Source organism: Bison bison, unplaced genomic scaffold (genome assembly GCF_000754665.1).
Source record: "Bison bison bison isolate TAMUID 2011002044 unplaced genomic scaffold, Bison_UMD1.0 scf7180017864042, whole genome shotgun sequence".
Lineage (NCBI taxonomy): Eukaryota > Metazoa > Chordata > Mammalia > Artiodactyla > Bovidae > Bison > Bison bison.
In genome coordinates this window covers 1,210,637-1,230,398 of record NW_011494614.1, presented here as the reverse complement: position 1 = coordinate 1,230,398, position 19,762 = coordinate 1,210,637, and the positions used below count along the sequence as shown (strand labels likewise).

At 41.9% G+C, this 19,762-nt stretch overlaps 2 protein-coding genes across 12 annotated transcripts in view; one reads left to right on the top strand and one right to left on the bottom strand.

Annotated features, from left to right (window-relative positions):
* MED12L (mediator complex subunit 12-like) overlaps nucleotides 1–19,762 on the bottom strand; it is a 368,195-nt gene that overhangs the window by 152,399 nt on the left and 196,034 nt on the right. The window lies entirely within an intron of this gene.
* Nucleotides 11,447–19,762, top strand: part of P2RY14 (purinergic receptor P2Y, G-protein coupled, 14) — a 68,615-nt gene continuing 60,299 nt past the window's right edge. For all 4 annotated transcript variants that reach the window (XM_010835375.1, XM_010835371.1, XM_010835372.1 and 1 more), the window contains exon 1: nucleotides 11,447–13,068. The gene's annotated coding sequence lies outside the window, so the exon portion shown is untranslated. The remainder of the gene's footprint in view (nucleotides 13,069–19,762) is intronic.

Sequence of the window (19,762 nt, the reverse complement as noted above, 5' to 3'; positions counted from 1 at the left end):
ACTTTTATTTTGAATATTCTTAAATTTTTCTTCTAAGCTACAATACTGAGATTTAAAAAATCATCTAAAATGATTTAAGAAAATGGTGTAATGTGGCTATTAGATAACCTAGCCTTTCCTTGCCTCATTTGGAAACTCAAGATATGGAATTAAATCAGAAATTCCTTTCTTTCAAACACCTTCCTAGGCAAGTATTCTTAGTAAAGTGGCCAGCTTCTCTTTGAATAATGCTAGAGAAATCTGTTGATTGCAGCAGCTCTCAGAAACAAGCCACACATCAGATTAGATCATCCTAACTTATCAACAAGAATCCAGAATAGTCGACCAGATTGGCCAAAGCTTCTAAGTCTAGGTTTAAATGTTACAAGCAAGACTTTCCCACAAGACTCTAGACACGTTTACCTGGACACAGATACAAACACGCAGTACTTATAACTAGGGCTAAGAGATTTAGTATACCAAAATAACTCAGCTCCCTAACCTATGATAGCTTCCAGGTGGTGCTAGGGGTAAAGAACCTGCCTGCCAATGCAGGAGACATAAGAGACTCAGGTTTAATCTCTGGGTCAGAAAGATCCCCTAAAGAAGGAACTGGCAACCCACTCCAGAGTTCTTGCCTAGAGAATCCCATGGACAGAGGGGCCTGGAGGGCCACAGTCCATGGCTCAGTCGCCAAGAGTTGGACACAACTGAAGAGACTGAGCACATACAAAAATACACCTTAAAAATCACTTCCCATTCTTAAGATTGTTACTACTATCCTACAAAATACCTTCAGTAACAGTGTTGTCAATTACCATCTGTCAATTACCAAAAATAAATTCAGTGTTTTTTCAAAATGTCATATCAACTGTATTTTTAGATTTTTATGTGCTATTTTATGCAGCTAGGGAAATGCAAACATTAAACACAATGGAAAAAATGAATGTGTAAAGAGATGAATACTGGGCCAAACACTTATGTGATAAAAATTTGGAATCACCTAGATCAGAACTTCTCAACTCCACTGAACCCAATGCACTCTTTCTGTGAGATATGCTTCAATGTATTTTTAGTAGTAGTAGCATTAGGGCTTCCCAGATGGCACCAGTGGTAAAGAACCTGCCTGCCAGTGCAGGAGAAATGAGACATGGGTTCGATCCCTGGGTCAGGAAGATCCGCTGGAGGGGAGCATGGCAACCCACTCCAGTATTCTTGCCTGGAGAGTTCCACGGACAGAGGAGCCTGGCGGGCTATGGTACGTAGGGTCACAAAGAGTCAGACACGACTCAGAGTCTGAGCACAAATGAGCACAAGCAGTAGTGTTAGTCATCAGTTATGCCCAACTCTTTGCGACCCCCATGGACTGTAGCCTGCCAGGTTTCTTTGTCCAAGGGGTTCTCTAGGCAGGAATACTGGAGTGAGCTACCATTCCCTTCTCCAGGGGATCTCCCCAACCCAGGGATCAAACCCAGGTCTCTGTCCGACATTGCAGGCAGATTCTTTACCATCTGAGCCACTAGGGAAGTTCAACGTATTTTTAGTACAGTGATAATATAATCTATCCATACATGCATACCTCGCCTTGTATGGTAGTGTGGGACCATAAAAATGAGGACTGCGTCACTTTCTCTATGCTATCCAAGGAGGCGCCGTACCTTTGGATTTGATAAACGCCATCACCATCACCCAGGCACCTGAATGGAAATTCAGAGTCATCCAATGGCTCTTCTTTCCTTCCCCCCACTAGCAGCCCTGCACCCAGTCCTGCAAGTCTGCCCTCACACACGGGGGACAAGCTAGGCCTCCACCCCGCATGGCCCCGTGTCAGGCCTAGCTCAGGCTGGAGGCGGCTGTGTGAGCTCACAGACCAGCAAGGACCTGTGAGCACAGCAAAAAACCTTGGCCCCACCTCCCACTGTGTGTCCAGCTGAGAGGAGAAAATGAACCAACCTCACCTTGATTTTAAACTGCCAGCACTTCTGCTAGGAGCCTCAAGCTTCCCATTCTGGCCTAGGCCCTCACATACTCCTTTCTAGAACTTCTAACACTACACAGCTATTTTCTAATGAAATAAAAATAGCTAACTTTTATTGGCACTCCCTACAAAGCAGGCATCATTTTGAGCTCCTGACCTGACTACCTTTATGCCCTTGACAAACTCCAAGGAAGCACTGGCATTACCTTAACGTCCTCAGGGACACACAGGTCAGAAGGGCTATTGCTGGGATCCAGACTTAGGCCATCTGGCTCCAGAAGCTCTGCTTTCAATCAGTCTCAATAATGAAGTGAAACACATGCCTTAAGGTGTTACTGATATGACCAAGAGCCTTCCAAATGATTTACATTGCCTAATGCTAGGAATACAAACACACTGCAAATAAGGTTGGGAATGAAGCTAAGCAGCACTCTTAAGCAAAGTCTCAATAATTCCTTTACTAAACCTGAAAGATTATACTATTAAGAGAACATCGAGTCCAACAATCACACATATTTGGTCATTTTACTCCCTCATAATTCAGACGAGGGGGCTTCCTTGGTGGCTCAGCAGTAAAGAATCCACCTGACAATGCAGGAGACGCGGGCTCAATCCCTGGGTCAGGAAGATCCCCTGGGGAAGGAAATGGCAACCCACTCCAGTATTTTGCCTGGAAAATCCCCCATAGACAGAGAAGCCTGGCAGGCTACAGTCCATATGGTTGCAAAGAGTCGGACATGACTTAGTCACTAAACAACAATTCAGATGAGCATATAATTCATGATCAAAACCTGGCTACTTTTGAGTGTGGAAGTGTCAATTACTGAGCTGGCACAGGTGTAAACTGAGACAGTGTAAACAAACCTGGACATATGGCCCCTATGCTCACAGCACATCTGAAAATTCATGTCTGTGAGGATTGCGTTACCCAGTTAAACAAGCAGTTTAGGACAAGGATAAAGGGATCAAGAAACCCAGCCATTTCATCAAGTTGAAGCCCCACCATGAAGTCTCTTCTGTTCAGTTTACTAGCACAAACTATGAACCCCTGGATGCTGGACTCACAACTATTCAACAAAAATCTCTAATGGAGGTTTCCTGGGAGTGTGGATAATGGTTTCTAGGTCAGTGCTCATTGCGAATGGCTTTGTTTAATACCAAAAGAAAGAACCCTGCTCACCAAATTTAGTACTTTTGCCTTGGCAAGCATAATATAATCCAAATTTTAATTTAAATTTTCTCTCTCCTCTGCAACAAAACCATCACGGATCTGTCACACTGTTAACAACTAAGTACAAAATTTATGACTGGTGTGACTTCAACAGGATTTTAGAAAAGGAGGCTGCAGCATTCACTCTTCCAAGGCACAGGCCTCTGCAGAGACAACTAAACAAAAGTGGTCAGGATATTGAGCCACCAAGGGTACCGGTGTCAGGGAACTATTATACAACTAGGGTTAGATAATCGCCCCCTACAAGAAGTATGCCAGGTTCCAGAAGAAACAGAACATGGGAACCCAATGAGCCTGCTGGTCATGATGAAGTCACAGAAGTGGAACCACACGTCCTCATTCAACCTGTCTGTGCTCTCCCTGGGAATCAGACAAGGGCAACACGCACAGCTGCTCCCCGAACAGCTCATTCAAGGAACAGACACAGAAACTTGGCCCCGTTGAGTCTTCATTCTAATGACACCAACTGGTCTGTGAAAAACTGCCCACAATTCCCTGCTGTGCTCCAAACGTTAACTAAACAGATATGTAGCTCTCTACAGCATGAATGGCCTAAAACCACAGAAAAACTTCTCAGTCACACCGCCAATGAAACTAAATTGCCAAAGATGACCACACAACACTCACACAAACCAGAGGTATATACAAGTGTGCTTGGCTAATAGCAGCTTGCTAGACAGAGAAGACTGAGTCTACAAATTTCAGGTATGGCTTACTCGTTGGGTAAAAAAATAAACAGGAAAAACAAACAAAAAAAAAACTATCCTGCATTCAGTTTAACCTCAGACAAGTTCCCTGAAGTCTCCCCACCACAAAACCTTCCCCTAAACTTGAGAGCACCTTCTCCTGCCACACATCACATAGCTGAACAGGCGACATCGGTTTATCAAAACACCTCTGGGAAAATTTATCTAGCTGATAAATGTTCACACATGGAGGCATGGGAAAGTCTTCTAGCTTATATATGAGTTGACTTGAGTTTTGTGCTAGCAGAACAGCCTGCTGGTGGCCTGTCAAATATACACTGGACATCTGTTTGATTATTAAAGAAAGAGCACGCTGACCAGGAGTAAAGAATGTCCATTTCAAAAATAAAGAGTAAATGCCTCTCTTCCTGGGACACCAGTGCTGGTGTTCTGTTGATGATAAGACTCTCTTCCCAGGTGCCAAGTCCATACTGATTCACTGTGTATGTGCTGATTTTTCTTTTTCTTTTTTTTTTTTTGAAACCTTGAAGGAATGCATCCCTGGCTTGTTTTATGTTCTTTGTTCTGACAAGACATCAAACTGCACTGAAAACCATGTTCTTTGGAGCGATTCCTCAGAGTTATCTGAGAGGCTGTGCCCCAGGCTTTATTCCTCAGTGTGGCTCAAATAAAACTCTTTTCCTTTCCTATCACAGGTGATTTATTATTTTCCTCAACATAATCAAAATGAAGTATTTACATTCGTTAAGTCTCCTTCTGACTGAAGCTTCTCTCAGTGGCTTCTGAAGACTCGTTTTCCTAACTTGTTCAAATGATTTACCAAAAAGCTGAGCAGAGAGCTAAGCAAATAAATCGTCTTATAAACAGTGTACTATCCTCTAGCAGGAGTCCCCAAACTCTGGGATCTAATGTCTGGTGATCAGAGGTGTAATAGTAATAGAAATAAAGTGTGCAATAAATGTCATGACACTGAATCATCCCAAAACCACCCCTGATCCCCAATCCATGGGAAAATTTTCTTTCACGAAACTAGTCCCTGGTGCCGAAAAGGTCGGAGACTGCTCCTCCAAGGGACTCATCCTGTGCTGTGCTCAGACACTCAGTCATGTCAGACTCCCTGCAACCCCCATGCACTGTAGCCCGCCAGGCTCCTCTGTCCATGCAATTTTCCAGGCAAGAATACTGGAATAGGTTGCCATTTCTTTCTCCAGGGGACCTTCCCAACCCAGGGACTGAACCCACTATTCTTGCGTCTCTTGTGTTGCAGGTGGGTTCTTTACCAATGAGCCACCTGGGAAGCCCAGGAAGTCCATCTCATTTATCTTTACCCACGGGACCAGATAACAACAGTTGGGGGACATTCCCTGCCTCTTTCCCATTTGAATAATACACATTCACTCAACAAACATTCTGAGTGCCTACTACAAGAATGGGCACTGGGGAGACCAAAATAGGCCAACGAAGATTGCCATTGCCCATTCTGGCTGGGATGGATATTAAAAAAAAAAAAAAAAAGGTGACATAGGAAGAATATGAACAATGGCAAGATAGCAGAGACATGCCTAAGTTAGTGACAGGTGAGTCTTAAGAGCAAATGGGAGCAGAATGAAATGAGAAAGGATATTATTTTGGAGGCTCAGAGGGATAAAAGAAAATAGCCTCTTCTGCTTCATGGCCATCTTCTCAAAAAACTATACTACAGGAGGAAATACATGCACTGAGATTTTATTTTTGTGACAGTGAGTTCTCAGTTTTGACTCTCTGCTAATATCACGGACTGAAATTCATTCCTTCTGATTCTTAAGGTTATATCTATTATTAGCAACAAAGAAAAATTTTCTGAGTAATTCAACTAACTGAGACTAGGCATTCAGCTCATGGCTCAATATTAGTGCCTATTTCAAAGTGAGGTTTTTGTTAGGTCTACAAAACATAAATATTGCTCACATCAGTTCTTTTTATAAACTGTCACTTCTGCCAATCTTCCAGTAGGGGGAGATATTGTAACAGACATTTGTGTCTCCAATTACAATTTTCGCATAAAGGGGAGAACATAACTGCCAATGAATTCCTGTGCCCGTTGCTCATTTCAAGAGTCTTTACAAAAAAAATAAAGAAGAAAGAAACCATTGTTTTACAAAATAATGGGTAATTATGTCTTAAAGATATAAATCCTGCTACCCTCTTCCACTACCCTAAATCAATGCACTGACTTTGGCAGGATTTAATGCTTTCACAGAGGGAACACAAAAAGGCATGCCTGCATTCCATGTTTTTCTACCAGATTAGTTTTTAAAGCACATCTTCAATTTCAATTATTTTTACCAAAAAGCTCAAAAATGTCACGGTATCATGAATTATGAACACCTCAGCATGATGATCAAAATGCTCACACTCTATCCCACCCGCCTCTGCTGACTTTCATTCCCCAGTTGGTGACTTTGGTCATACCATTCTCTTTATCCTGAAGGACTTTCTAGACTGAGTCTAGACATCAAAGAGACATCTAGCAAGAACCACTTGAGATACCACCTCCTTCACAGATCCTTTAAGATGGCAACTTTCAGACTCACTTCCCCTTTTTTGGCCACACCATGAGGCTTGCAGGATCTTAGTTCCCAGACCAAGAATTGAACCTGACCCCAACAATGAAAATACCAAATCCTAACCACTGGACCGCCAGGGAACTCCTAACTCATTTCCTTTTAATTTCTCTATAGTTTCCTATAGTGTTTCTAAGGGGTCTTGTACTAAAATTCTCTGTATTCTTATCCCAGTGTATTTCTCAATGTCGAGTAGAATCCTGTTGCAACCATGATTCCCCCCAATACAAACACACACAGCATAATACACCACTTGCCGGAAAAGCCTTTTTAACTTTTTAAAAAATGATATAACCCAGTAAATAGCTCCTGCAGTTAAAATAGGTTTATCGAAAATCTTCATATAATGACTACATAAATTATGGGACACTACAAAGTCATAGGGAGAAATAAAAAACTTAATTATACAGGGCTAATGTGAGTAAGTACCAAGACAGTAAGTGAGAAAGAGCAAAATGTTCTGGTGTGGCAAACTGTCCAACAAAGCCAAAGGGGAAAAATGTGGGGATAAGGTCATAACAATAAAGTTGTTTTTGTACTTACTGCAAAAAACGATTTGGGGGCAAGGAACAAACTAAGACATTTATAGAAATAAGTAAACCAACTTTTATGGCAGTTGTTGACAGGCTGGATGGAAACTGACTGGAAACAATAACAGACACTGGAGGATTCCATGTATTAGACTCACTCTATTTGAAGGACAAATACACAAGGGATGTTTTATATAACCAGTCTTAGTACTGAGGAGGCAGAGTCCAACCTGGAAATGATGCTAGGGAAAGGAAATGTGTGAGTGCATGTGAGCATGGGGCGTGGGCTAGGGGTGGCAATCATACTGGGGGTATGTGGAGGGTTTTGAGATTAATGCGGATGAAGTCCCATGGTATTTTAATCTTAAGAGTTCCACAGAGTGAAATGGGAAGAAGTTGAGGGAACATAGAACTACTCAGCATAAAACAAAGCATCAAAAAAAAAAAAATCAGAGACAAACCAGAACAGAACATCGATTATGTTATCTTTTTATCTTCTTTTTTTTTAGAATCCTGGAAGAAGGAAATATGTCCTCTATCCATTATACTATTACTATTTCCATCATCATTATTTTATTTATTTTATATTGAAACTGGTGTCCAGTGTTGAATAAAGCCAAGTTATTTGTGTTGTTAATCATCATAGCAAAATACTATTTAAATACACAAAATATGATCAATAGTTTGTCAGGATAAAATATTTTTGCAAACAATAATATGATGCATTATTTCCAATTCTAATCGGGAAAAATGTTTACAAGCTAATCATCACATTTAAGCATATCCACAAAATGACCAGCAAAAATCTCAAGGAAATACAAAATGGTAATGCAGGGTGGACTTTACATCCTGCATTGCAATACCTGAGTCACAAATATGCCCAGGTTTCCACAAGCTCTACACTCTGGGACACCTGAGGCCAGCTTTCAAAATCTGACTGACACACAACGTGAGGTGCATAAATAAAGGAAGAGTCCACTCCTAAAACTTTTCTGCTACAAAGGAGTAACGATAGACAGTGTAAGAATAGATCTATATCATTCACTGACACCCAATGCAGAAAAGGAGTAATAAGAGAAGACAAGCTGAAATAGAAACTTAAGGGCCCAGAAGTCAGACATCACTGGTTTTGCTACATGAGCCCCTGATGATATTCTTGCTTTTCCTCTTTGGGTTTTACCTGATCTCTGTATGCTGTAGCTCTATTCTCTCTCTCTAGGTCTCTCTACGATTCTCTCCTCTCACTAATACCACCCTCCTAGTCCTCCGATCATCACAATTTCTGCTCTCAGGCCACAAGTCTACATGGTGTCCAAACCTACAACAGTAACTGATAAGGACCAGGTGCCTGGAGGCAGCTAAACAAAGCAGGAAGCAAAACATCTGGCCGGAGGATAAAAGTTTCTCCAAATGTTGTGAGATCAGAGGCTCCAAAACAGCAAGGCCAGGATGCTCACCCCCAGGCCATATTTCTGACTTACCCAGAAGTTTTTGAAAGTAACAGTCCTGAGCCAAAAACATGGATTGTGACTGGTTTACTGAGGTAGGGTCTTAGAATCCACATATAAAGCTCCCCGGGTGGTACAGATGGCTAGTCAAGTATACGAACAATGACCTAACAGAGTCAGAACTGCTTCAGAGTTCCCAAGTGAGTGGAGGCCAAGAAGGGCAACCCAGAAACACAGGGAAAAACAGGTGGCAGCTTCAGGTTTTTCTTAAAAGTCTCTCAAACATTTACTGAGAAACCACAAGGGACTTCCCTGGTGATCCAGTGGCTAAGACTCTGAGTTCTCAATGCAGGAGACCCCGAGTTCAATCCCTGGTCAGGGAACTAGATCCCACATGCTGTAAATAAGAGTTCATATGCTGCAACTAAGACCCAGTACAGGCAAGCAAATAAGTATTTTAAAATAAATAAATAAAAATAAAAAAACATAAGAAGAGACCTTGCCCCACTGGCAATAAGCCAAAAGTTCTACTAGCACAGATACTCTGTCTTGAGATACGCAATCTTGAGAAGACAAGATAACCAGATAACTCACCAAGTTTTTCCTGGATACTTAAGTTTTCATCTTCCCTAATTCCAAGGCAAGTACAGCCTTTAACCACTAACTTGACCATTCATCATCACCTGCACCACTTAAATGCCTGCCATCTCTCTCTGTGAAAGTGTTAGTTGTTCAATCATGTCCAATTCTTTGTAACCCCATGGACTGTAGCCTGCCAGGCTCCTCTGTCCATGGGATTCTCCAAGCAAGAATACTGGAGTGGGTACCCTTCTCCAGGATACCTTTCCAACCTAGGGATAGAACCCAGCTCCTGCATTGCAAGCAGATTCTTTACCATCTGAGCCATCTCTACCTTGGAATAATGTTACACGGGCATAAAACCAGATTTCGTGATAAGAAAATACACTCTTCCTGTGTGCCCAACAAGGACTGTCTGATGCTTGATGAATTAATGAATCAGTGTTCACTGTTCATGTGGATGTAGAAAACAGCTGTTGAACTGGAGAAGGATCCTAAACTCTTGAGTTTAAACTTTGGCTGCAAAGTCCTGTCCAGCTACCTCCTCACTTGAACAACTTGGTTAAATCCTCCCAAGCTCTCTTCTCTCGTCTGTAAAAAGAGAAATAGCTGGCCCTCAACTGGCTCCCATGTAAACTGGGTGCAAAAGCTTCTGATACAAAGAGAGCCCTCCTCCATCAAATGTCTGGGATGTCGTGTACCTGCGCTTTGATCCAGTCCTTGCTGGTGAGCACTGTTCTGAATCCCCTGGTTTCCTGCCTAGACAACTCACTACACAGCAGAGGTCACAAACCAGCCTTCCACAAGCCAGGCACAGTCAGGGTCTGTTTCAGCCCACAAGACATCAGGCCTACAGAAGCATCTGACTTAGATGACAACAAGTAGACATAATAGTGCAGTTAAGAGGAGCACGGGCTCCAGGAGAGGCTCTGTGGAATCTCTGTGCCTTGGTTTTGCGTCTAAGAAAGAGGTGGAACCAACCCAGCTCATAGAGCTGTTGTGAGAGCCCCTTGAGTTAAAACACATAAACACAACAGGTGTTTAAAATGACACATACAATCACCATTCGAGGCTCTGACAACACTGACCTATCCACAGAGGAGGCAATGAGGGATGCTGACAAGGTCTAGTTGAGAAGCAGCTGCCCACTTGGGTGGGCCATGAGCGCTACACTTCACAATTGCTGGATCCCCAAGGGTCTCACACTTGTCTGGACTACCTGCTATCAGGGGACCACCCGTAGGGCTATCCCTTTGGCCTTGGGCTTTGCAGCTCCTGGTATTAAGAAGAAAATGGGCAGATCAAGTAAATTTTAATGTAATGATCATTTCCATCACAGTCATGCTCCATACAAATGTGGAGCGCCCCTTGGAGAAGGCAAGAAGCATAAGAGCACAAGGGGACAATTAGTGGGTATTTCTGAGGTTGTCAGAATAAACAGAACCTCGTGCAATAAACCGAGGAAGCCTTGAGAGCCACAGTTAAGAGACTGTTAATGCCTAATCGTCCATTTAATCAGCATAATGTTTACATCTGAAGGACTCTGCCATAGCCCTGGTAATCATCCTTATATCCATTTGTACTTACTTGTATTTGCCTACCAGATCTGCCTACAGCTGAAGCCAGCAAGCCTCTGCAGGCACACGGGTGCTCTTAGCCCCAGTGGTCAAAGAAGCAGTGAGGACTCTATATAGGCCCTGGGGAAGGACGGGGAATGGGTGCCCCCAAGCATAGTCAAGTGAGAAGCTTTCCTAAACCAGCTCTGGGTCCCTCGGGGCCTCTGCGGAGATTATTAAGATTCAATAGTGACTACTGCCGCCTGCAGCGCAAGAGACCCAGGCTCGATTCCTGGGTCAGGAAGATCCCTTTGAGAAAGGAATGGCTACCCACTCCAGTATTCTTGCCTGGAGAATCCCCATGGACAGAGGAGCCTGGCAGGCTACAGTCCCTGGGGTTGCAAAGAGCTGGACAGAACTGAGCGACTAAGCACACCATAGTTAATACTGAGTCTGTATATAAGACTCAAAATAAGTAATGCCCTTCATGAGGAAAGGGACTTGGGTCTGATTTAGTCACTATGTCATCCCCAGGGCGTGGAATACTGCCTACTACATAGTAAGTACATATAAAGTATCTAAAGCAGCATGGGGCATATCATAAGCTTATAAATAAGTACTACTGACTACTATAACTGCAAACGCTTCTTACGTTTTTAGGTCCAATTGAATTTGACACATTAAACTATGAGTCCACAGTCTGGGCACCTGAGTGAACACACCTGCAATGCAGCAGCCTAATAAACAGTCTTCCATCTGCTCAATATTCTGTAATAACCTAAATGGGAAAAGCATTTGAAAAAGAACAGATACATGTATAGGTATAACTGAATCACTTTGCTGTACACCTGAAACTAACACAGCATTAATTAACTACACTCCAACATAAAATAAAAATTAAAAAGAGCCTTCCAGGGCAGAGTTTCTTTCTTATCTGTTTCCGAGTCACACACTTTGATGAGGGATTTACAGCCAAGTTTGGAGTACTTCCACCTGTTAACTGCACACTGTTTTTCAGTGGGAAGGACACTGGAGCCCTCCTTGGGACATTACAAGTGATGTTATAAGGCCTGAAAGGAACCAAAAATACAAAGAGGGCCCTGCCTCTCGCTTTCAAAACAGTAATATTAGCATCACACTTTGAGCAAAAGATTAACACATGATGAGATTACTGAAGTCCTACTTGTGATCTATTTGTCAGTAATGCTCAAATGTGGAAAAATTAACGTGGGGAAAAAAAAAACTGACAATAGCAGCACCTCTTATCTAACAGATGGGTTCATGGATGCCAAAATGCTTCTTTACTCAAATGCTAGTTTCACATTTCCGGGGAGCCCCAATCACCACCTGTTTCTGAACAGCTGTTTACACTGTGTGGCTGCTGCTGAAAGAAAGGGGAGCAAAACTTGCCAACCCCAAATGTGTCTCTTTGATCTGTCAATTATTTTGAGCTGAAAATAAGCCAGGCCCCAAAGACTCAGGAACCTCTGACCTTCCCCCAACTGTCTAAAAGAACTTAGATAGAGGATCTCTTCCCTGAAGGGCGCTACCACTACAGATCCGCGTAGCGTAAAAGGAACTAGTTGCACAGACACAGAGGGACACAGCGCAATGTTTGTTAAAACGCCTCTCTGTCCCATTGTCTCTGCACAGCAGAGCAAACATTTGTTCAGCAAACACTTGCTCTTTTTCATCTTCCTGTGAATTCCCAAACCACTACCCCTAACATCTTTTGTCTTTAGCTGAAGATGGTATGTGAGGTGGTGACTTCTGCCATTTTGGTGAATTACTCAGTCTTCCTGGTCTCTCCCACATACACATGTTTTAAAATTTTTGTTTTTCTCCTGTTAATCAATCTCATGTCAGTTTAATTCTTGGACCAGCCAGAGGAGCCCCAAAGGGCAGAGAGAAGTTCTTCCTCTCCCACAAGTTTCCTGTAAGGAGGGTGCGGCAAACAGAGCCTGGTCTCTACCCCAGTGGTCAGCACCACGAGCAGCCCTCCACCTCTTACCACATGTTGAATTTGGCAATAGCAAAGTATAAAAACAGAAAACACTTAGGTTGTCGCCTGGCTATTCATTTGCCAGATGACGTGGCAATGCTGGGGGGCTGGGAAAAAGTGGTAGAAAATTTCAAGAAGGAAAAAAAAAGGCAGTATGCCTTTCTTTGGATCACTGAAAGAAAGGAACTAATGTGGAGGCTGGCCCAACACCACGGGGATCCAAACACCTCTCTCTTCCTCCTGGTCTCCATTTCCCAACCTTGAGTGAGTTCTGACCAACCAGTTCAGCAGAGTGACAGTCAACCTACTATCTCGTGGTTTCTATCAAGTTCCTGGTTTTCATCTGTTCCTGAAGACGAGCAAGAACTCTGTGTCTAACAGTCTCAACTTGGAGCGTCCACTGAGACATTCTGAAATGGTTGTTGCGTGACTCACAGGTGAAAAACTACAAACAGGTAAGGAAACAGCCTTTCCATGAAATAACTTCAGTGTGTGTGAAAGGGGCATGAGAATGGAAAAGGAGATTTCTGGGCTTGGCAGTAATAATGCTGAGTAACACAGACTCTCTCCACCCTCAGTAAGTTACTGTGGGTTTGAGAACTATAACTGGTTGATACAGTAACGTATTTGCTCACACTGGTCTGAGGATCCAAATCTGAAATTTTACCACTGATGATTATTCAGGATTTCTGACTGTGGCTGTCAAATTACATCTGTGATGAGAAGCTATTAGAGAAAATGCTTCAAAGGTATTCACCCAGGACAAACATTTCAAAAGCCTGTAGATATATATCAAATTGCCTCTAAAAACTGCAAACTCAATTATGACAGTAATACTTATAAGTCAGTGTGAATATGTTTTCACTTACAAATTCATATATGCATAGGTATACAGTCAGTATCTATTTGTACATATATTTATATACATAAAAGCTTTTATCTTTGTTATTGGGATAAGTAACCCTATTAATACCCAGTAAGGTATGTATTTACCTTTAAAGTGAATTATAAACATCTAGTCTATGGGGTTGCACAGAGTCGGACACAAGTGAAGTGACGCAGCAGCAGCAGCAGCCTATGCATAGCAAAACTTTAAGTTCATCTGTTACTTATAATGGTCTAGGACTAACCAGCTAAATTATTTTAAAAAACTTTAAACATTATAAATTTAAATTACACACAGGGGAATTATTATACATTGTCAGCAGAGTCAACCAATCTCATGCCAGAAACGTGTTTTTTTTTTTTTTTTCAAACAAGAGAAAAATGAGCCAAAGATCACACTGGTAAAACAGAAAAGAAAAAAAATATATATATATAGTTTGTACATTCATCTTAAAATATATAGACTTGAAAACAGCTTTGGCACCAGAAAAATCTAGGTAAGTTAAAAATAAATAAAACAATGTATTCACTCTAAAATATCAAAATAATATTTTATGATTTGTAAACATAAGTAAGTTTCATACTTCAATAAAATCTATAAATATACACTTAGAAGGATGCACACATATACACAATCACACACTGCTAACATGCACATCAACTGCATTGCCATTTTATAACACTCATGCCTGTTACAGCTGAGTAAGAAAGAAAGGAGGGGTCACCAAGATCCTCAGAGCGTGAAGACCCAGGAAGGGAGAGCGGGCAGGGCATGGGGAAAGAACTCCTGTTTGCTGAGATGCAAAAAGTGCCCGTTTCACACTTGAGGAGGCAGGCAGACAGGATGTAACCACCCAACAGAGATCACCCAGCTGATCTCGCAGTGAGCCTGAGCCCCTGGGCACAAGGAAGGGACTTGCATTCCATTCAGGGCAGGAGTCTGACCCCTACAGGTTTCCAGTCAGCCCAGCCTTCCACTGCGACACTCCTCCTGGCCCTGCCACCCTGCCCCACCAGTCACAATCCTCGGCATTGAAGCGCGTCCTTCAACCTCTTCAACTACTTTCATCCTCAGTCATGCACTTGTAGGATGGCATTTCTAATTCCCCAGAGAGAAGAATGTTCAATCTAATGCTACACACATATACTGGAGAGAAAAATTATTCTAAAGAATAAGTTATAATCATCCCTGACATATTTAAATAGGATACAACAGGGTGAAAGAGAGAGGAGTAGAAAAAGTCTCTTAAAATCGGGAGAACGGGGGATGACAGGGGGCGGTGAACGCGGAGTGGAGACGCACATTAAACCAGCTAAGGGTACACCAGGCAGCAAAATACTAAGAAATTACCCTCTAAAGGCCAGTCTACCACGCTCCTGAGTCTCACTCCCCTATCTGTACAACAGTGATGGCATTAGCACAGAATTAAAATCAGATATTACTTGTAAAGTCTTCAACATAGTGATGTAGAAAGTGTTCAGAAAATGTTAGTTAACATCATCATTGCTTTCAATATTCTTATAAAGACATTTAATCAAAGCAGATTGTACATGATTATGTATCAGACCATTGGAAAGCATAATTTAGACATTTCAGTACCTTTGTAGACCAAAATAGATAGATATGACATAAAACCATTTACAGAAACTTCCCTGGCAGTCTAGTGGTTAAAACTCCTAGCTTCCACTATAGGGGGCACGGGTTCAATCCCTAGTCAGGGAACTAAGGGCACAGCATCCTCCCCTCCAAAAAATTACTTACAACAGTGCCTGTGAAACACTGTTACACATCAGAATTACCCGGAGGGCTTGTGGAAACACATGTTCCTGGGCCCCACACCCCAAAGTTTCCATTTCAGTAAGTTGAGGGTGGGGTTTAAGAACCTGCATTTTAACAAAGTCCTGGGTGACAGTAACGGTGCTGACCTGGGGTCCACACTCTAAGAACCACTGATCTGCAGTGACTCTCATGTTCACATCTGCCTTACTAATAAACCTACCCACGTTTCTCATTCAATCCAGGTCAGTAAGCAAGAGGGCAAAATGCTGAATCAATGCTTAAAAAGCAAAGTTAAGGTCACTCAGTCATGTCTGACTCTTTGCCACCCCGTGGACTATACAGTCCATGGAATTCTCCAGGCCAGAAATATTGGAGTGGGTAGCCTATCCTTTCTCTAGCAGATCTTCCTGACCCAGGAATCAAACCGGGGTCTCCTGCATTACAGGAGGATTCTTTACCAACTGAGCCATCAGGGAAGCCCTATTTAAAAAAAAAAAAAAAGCACCATATTATCCTCCCATTATTCTTGATTTAAAAAGGAAGAGAAACAAACAGAGTCAAAATATTTCCATTAGATCTAAGATGGTTCTGAAAATCAACTGCTGAATTGAAAAACACTGAAGGTTTTGTGTGTATTTTTTTTTTTTTTCTCCAACGTTCAAAGAGCTAGCTTTGTTTCTGCAGTAAGGTAGGAGTCCTGGATGATGCAATTCTAGGAAGTTCACTTAGTGCAACATGACGAAAGCAATACTTTCGAGTACTGATGGTCAACACTGCTGGCTCATGTTGAAGCTATCTTTCTGGGTCAGACTATGCCACTTTGAGCAGATGCACCAAGAACAGGAACCCTGACTGAGTTTTCTCGGATGGCTCCAGTAGAGCTGCTGTTGCCCCATTCTTGCTTTTATGGATGCAAAAGGAAAGAGGACAGGAATACTGTTGCTCATGAGGATGTTCAATCTATAAAATGTCTCTGGAAGGAATTTAGGTGCTGAGGCTTCCCTAAGCTGAAATCCCTATGGTAAAAAACCAACGTCACATTTATTTCATTTGGTTTCAACATTTCTTTGAGAGTTGGGTTGGTACCAGGAGAGTTGTCTCTGGAAAATCAAGAATAGACCAGTCCACAGAGACACAGGTCAAAGCAAAGCCAACACAAGTTTTTTGGTTTTTTGTTTTTGTTTTTGTTTTTTGTCATCTTCATGGATATCCTCACATGTAGAAGGCTGAGAAGGATTTAACACTAAGGAGAGTATCTTTTAACTAAAAATTACATCATCATCACAACAGTGCCAAGCCTGTCTAGGGAGAACAGTAGTTCTGAAACTGCAGTCCCCAGATGAGCTGCAATACCACCACCAATGAACCTGTCAGACAGGCACAATTTTGAATATAAAACTTTGGGAGTAGAGTCCAGCAATCTGTGTTTTAATAGCCTTCCAGGTGATCTTGTTGTAAGTTCCATTTCTAATTCCACTGGGTAGTGTCACTGAATCCGGGGACAGCCCCAGTTTTCACTTTCTGACATAACTGTAAATAGTGTCCTCTTCCCACCTCAGAAGTGTCCTGGTTTGGACAATAAATTATATGGTCATCCTTGCACTTCAGATTGGATGCCATAAAGGGGTTTCATTGGTTGGACTCTGTTTACCACTAGGGATTTCAAATTTGCTTCAAAACTGCTGCTATGTCCTGGTACTAAACCAACAGCCACCCTGAACGCTGAAAGATGCTTCATGAAAGTCTAGGGAGTATGGCTATTTCGGAAGAGGTATCCTATCCTCACCAAAAAAGCATCCACCAACAAACTATATAAAATCTGGCTTAAATTCCCAGCATGTGGTATCAAGTCTCTTTTATCCAGTCTTCAAAATCCTTTTTACTAAATCTTCTGGTTCTACTATAGGGAGTTTCCTTTTCCCGACTAGTACAGAGAAAAGTGACAAGCTAGTAGATAATCTGCTAGTCTTATTTTTGCGGTAGTAACTTGGCAATATTAATTCACAGAAAAACCAAGTTCACCACAAAGCTTCTCATTCTACCTGTTCGTTTAAAGGCAAAGTGAAATATTGATCATATGCTTTTGGATCTTATCCATTTTCCATTCCTTTGAAATCTCTGTCTCCACTCAGCCTAAATTAAATTGTTAGCTTTTTATTCTTCACTGAAGTCTTCCATCTGCTGTTTCTTAAAAGCATCAAAGGCCTCGGATACCCTGTCCTGACCCTTTATCTTTCAGATAAAAGTCAGAAAGGGGTCAGTGGCTTCTACTCAGTTATGTAACATCTGCTGTGGAAGCTAAGCTCTCAAAGGAAAACAGGAAGATCAGCTATTTGGCATCTCACACTTGGCCCATAGGAGATCGTACACTTTGGTGTGATCACAAGGAAAAAGAATCTGATTCTCAATCTTCTAGGATCACACACATATTTTTATCACATGACTGACTTACACCAAGCTGGCCTGAAGTGTGTTAATCCTTTTATCAAGGGAGGATCTTCCCAGCTAGTCCAGCCCTAAGGTCAAAGGTTATTAAGTGAGCTCCCAAGAAGCTTCATCTAAGGAATATTTCCATCTGCTACAGAGGATAAATTCCTCTCTCATCCTAGAGCTATTTCTGGAGAAGGCAATGTCACCCCACTCCAGTACTCTTGCCTGGAAAATCCCATGGACAGAGGAGCCTGGTGGGCTGCAGACCATGGGGTCGCTAAGAGTCGGACACAACTTGAGCGACTTCACTTTCACTTTTCACTTTCATGCATTGGAGAAGGAAATGGCAACCCACTCCAAGTGTTCTTGCCTGGAGAATCCCAGGGATGGGGAAGCCTGGTGGGCTGCCGTCTATGGGGTCGCACAGAGTTGGACACGAATGAAGTGACTTCGCAGCAGCAGCAGCAACAGAGCTATTTCAGTCATTATCATTCAACAAATACTGATTCCTTACTGTGTGGCAGCCAAGATTCTATATACTAGAGATACTCTGTAAGAGGCCTTCACCTCATGGAGCTTATGTTCTAATAGATAAAAACACAGACCTTTCCAAGGTCAATCTTTCTCCTTTGGGAAATGATACTTACTCAGTATGACAACAATCTTTGGGCATATTTTAACTTATTAGGTTACATTTTGGAGGGGAAATGGCAATCAACTTCAGTATTCTTGCCTGAAAAACCCCATGGACAGAGGAGCCTGGCAGGCCACAGTCCAAAGGGTCACAAAGAGTCTGACACAACTGAGCAACTAACTAATAAGCACAAAAGCAGGTTACATTTTTATTTTCTTAGTAGAGATTTGGAGGGGACCCTAATCTCTTCAGAAGCCAATCAGTATTGACTGACTTGATTCACATCCCACACCTAACTCTAGTAGGAGCTGACTGATAGCCTTGCATGCACTATGACAAAAAGGAATACTGAGAACAATACTAAATATTTTTAACTATCCTAGAAGCTGCCCTGTATTGTTTCATATTCTCTCTTTCCTGGCCCCTGAACCTGCCAGTTACGTTTCTGCACAAAGGATCTCACTACTTCTTTCCCTACTATAAATATCTCCGCAAATCTTTATAGAAGTGAAAAAAGGAAGGGAAAGGATATGTTCTAAGAGGAAAAGAAAACCTAAAATGTAAGATTTGCTGCCTCTGTTATCACCAAGTCTTATAAAGAGTTTGAACACAAGCAGTCCTTGTCGCCAGGGTCCCTGAAGCAGGTGGCTGGTTAACCAGAAAACTAGACGAAGTAGGAGTCATGTTTGTCGTTGCTGTTTAGTCGCTGAGTCATGTCTGCTTTTTGTGACCTTGTGGACTGTAGCCCACCGAGCTCTATCCACGGGATTTCCCATGGAGAATATCGGACTGGGTTGCCATTCCCTTCTCCAGGGGATATTCCCAACCCAGAGATCAAATCCCTGACTTCTGCTTGGCAGGAGTATTCTTTACTACTAGGCCACTTGGAAAACCTCCTAATCACTTTTAGAAAAGGATAAATATTTCCTTTAAATACATTATTTTAACTTAAAATACATAATATATCTTTATTGCCCTTTTTTTTAGTGTTGTAGCAAGATTTTTTTCTTGAATATGCTTCTGTTGATGAGAGTTCTGTAATTAATTTTCCTTCATAAATAACTGTAGCGTATTGCCAGTTATGACCAGTTTCTTAGTTTAGTTCAAGTAGTATGAGAATTTTTAAATACTTGAGAAGCCACAAGAGTTAAAAAAAAAAAACAAAACAGACCTAGACTCTTAAGCCCTCAATAGAATGGAATCCGTCTTAACCTAATAAGGAAAAGACACAGTAAAGTTTCTCCACAAACATTTTATGGATGAATGGCAATAAAGAGAACCTTAATCTAAGGAACTAACTAAATATGTCATGGAAACAACATTCTGCCTCAGCAGTCTTTATCTAAATCTATTCCTATTCCTACCCCACCCAAGGAAAAGTGCATGCCTTACTCTAAGAAAGACTGCCAGTCCTTATGTT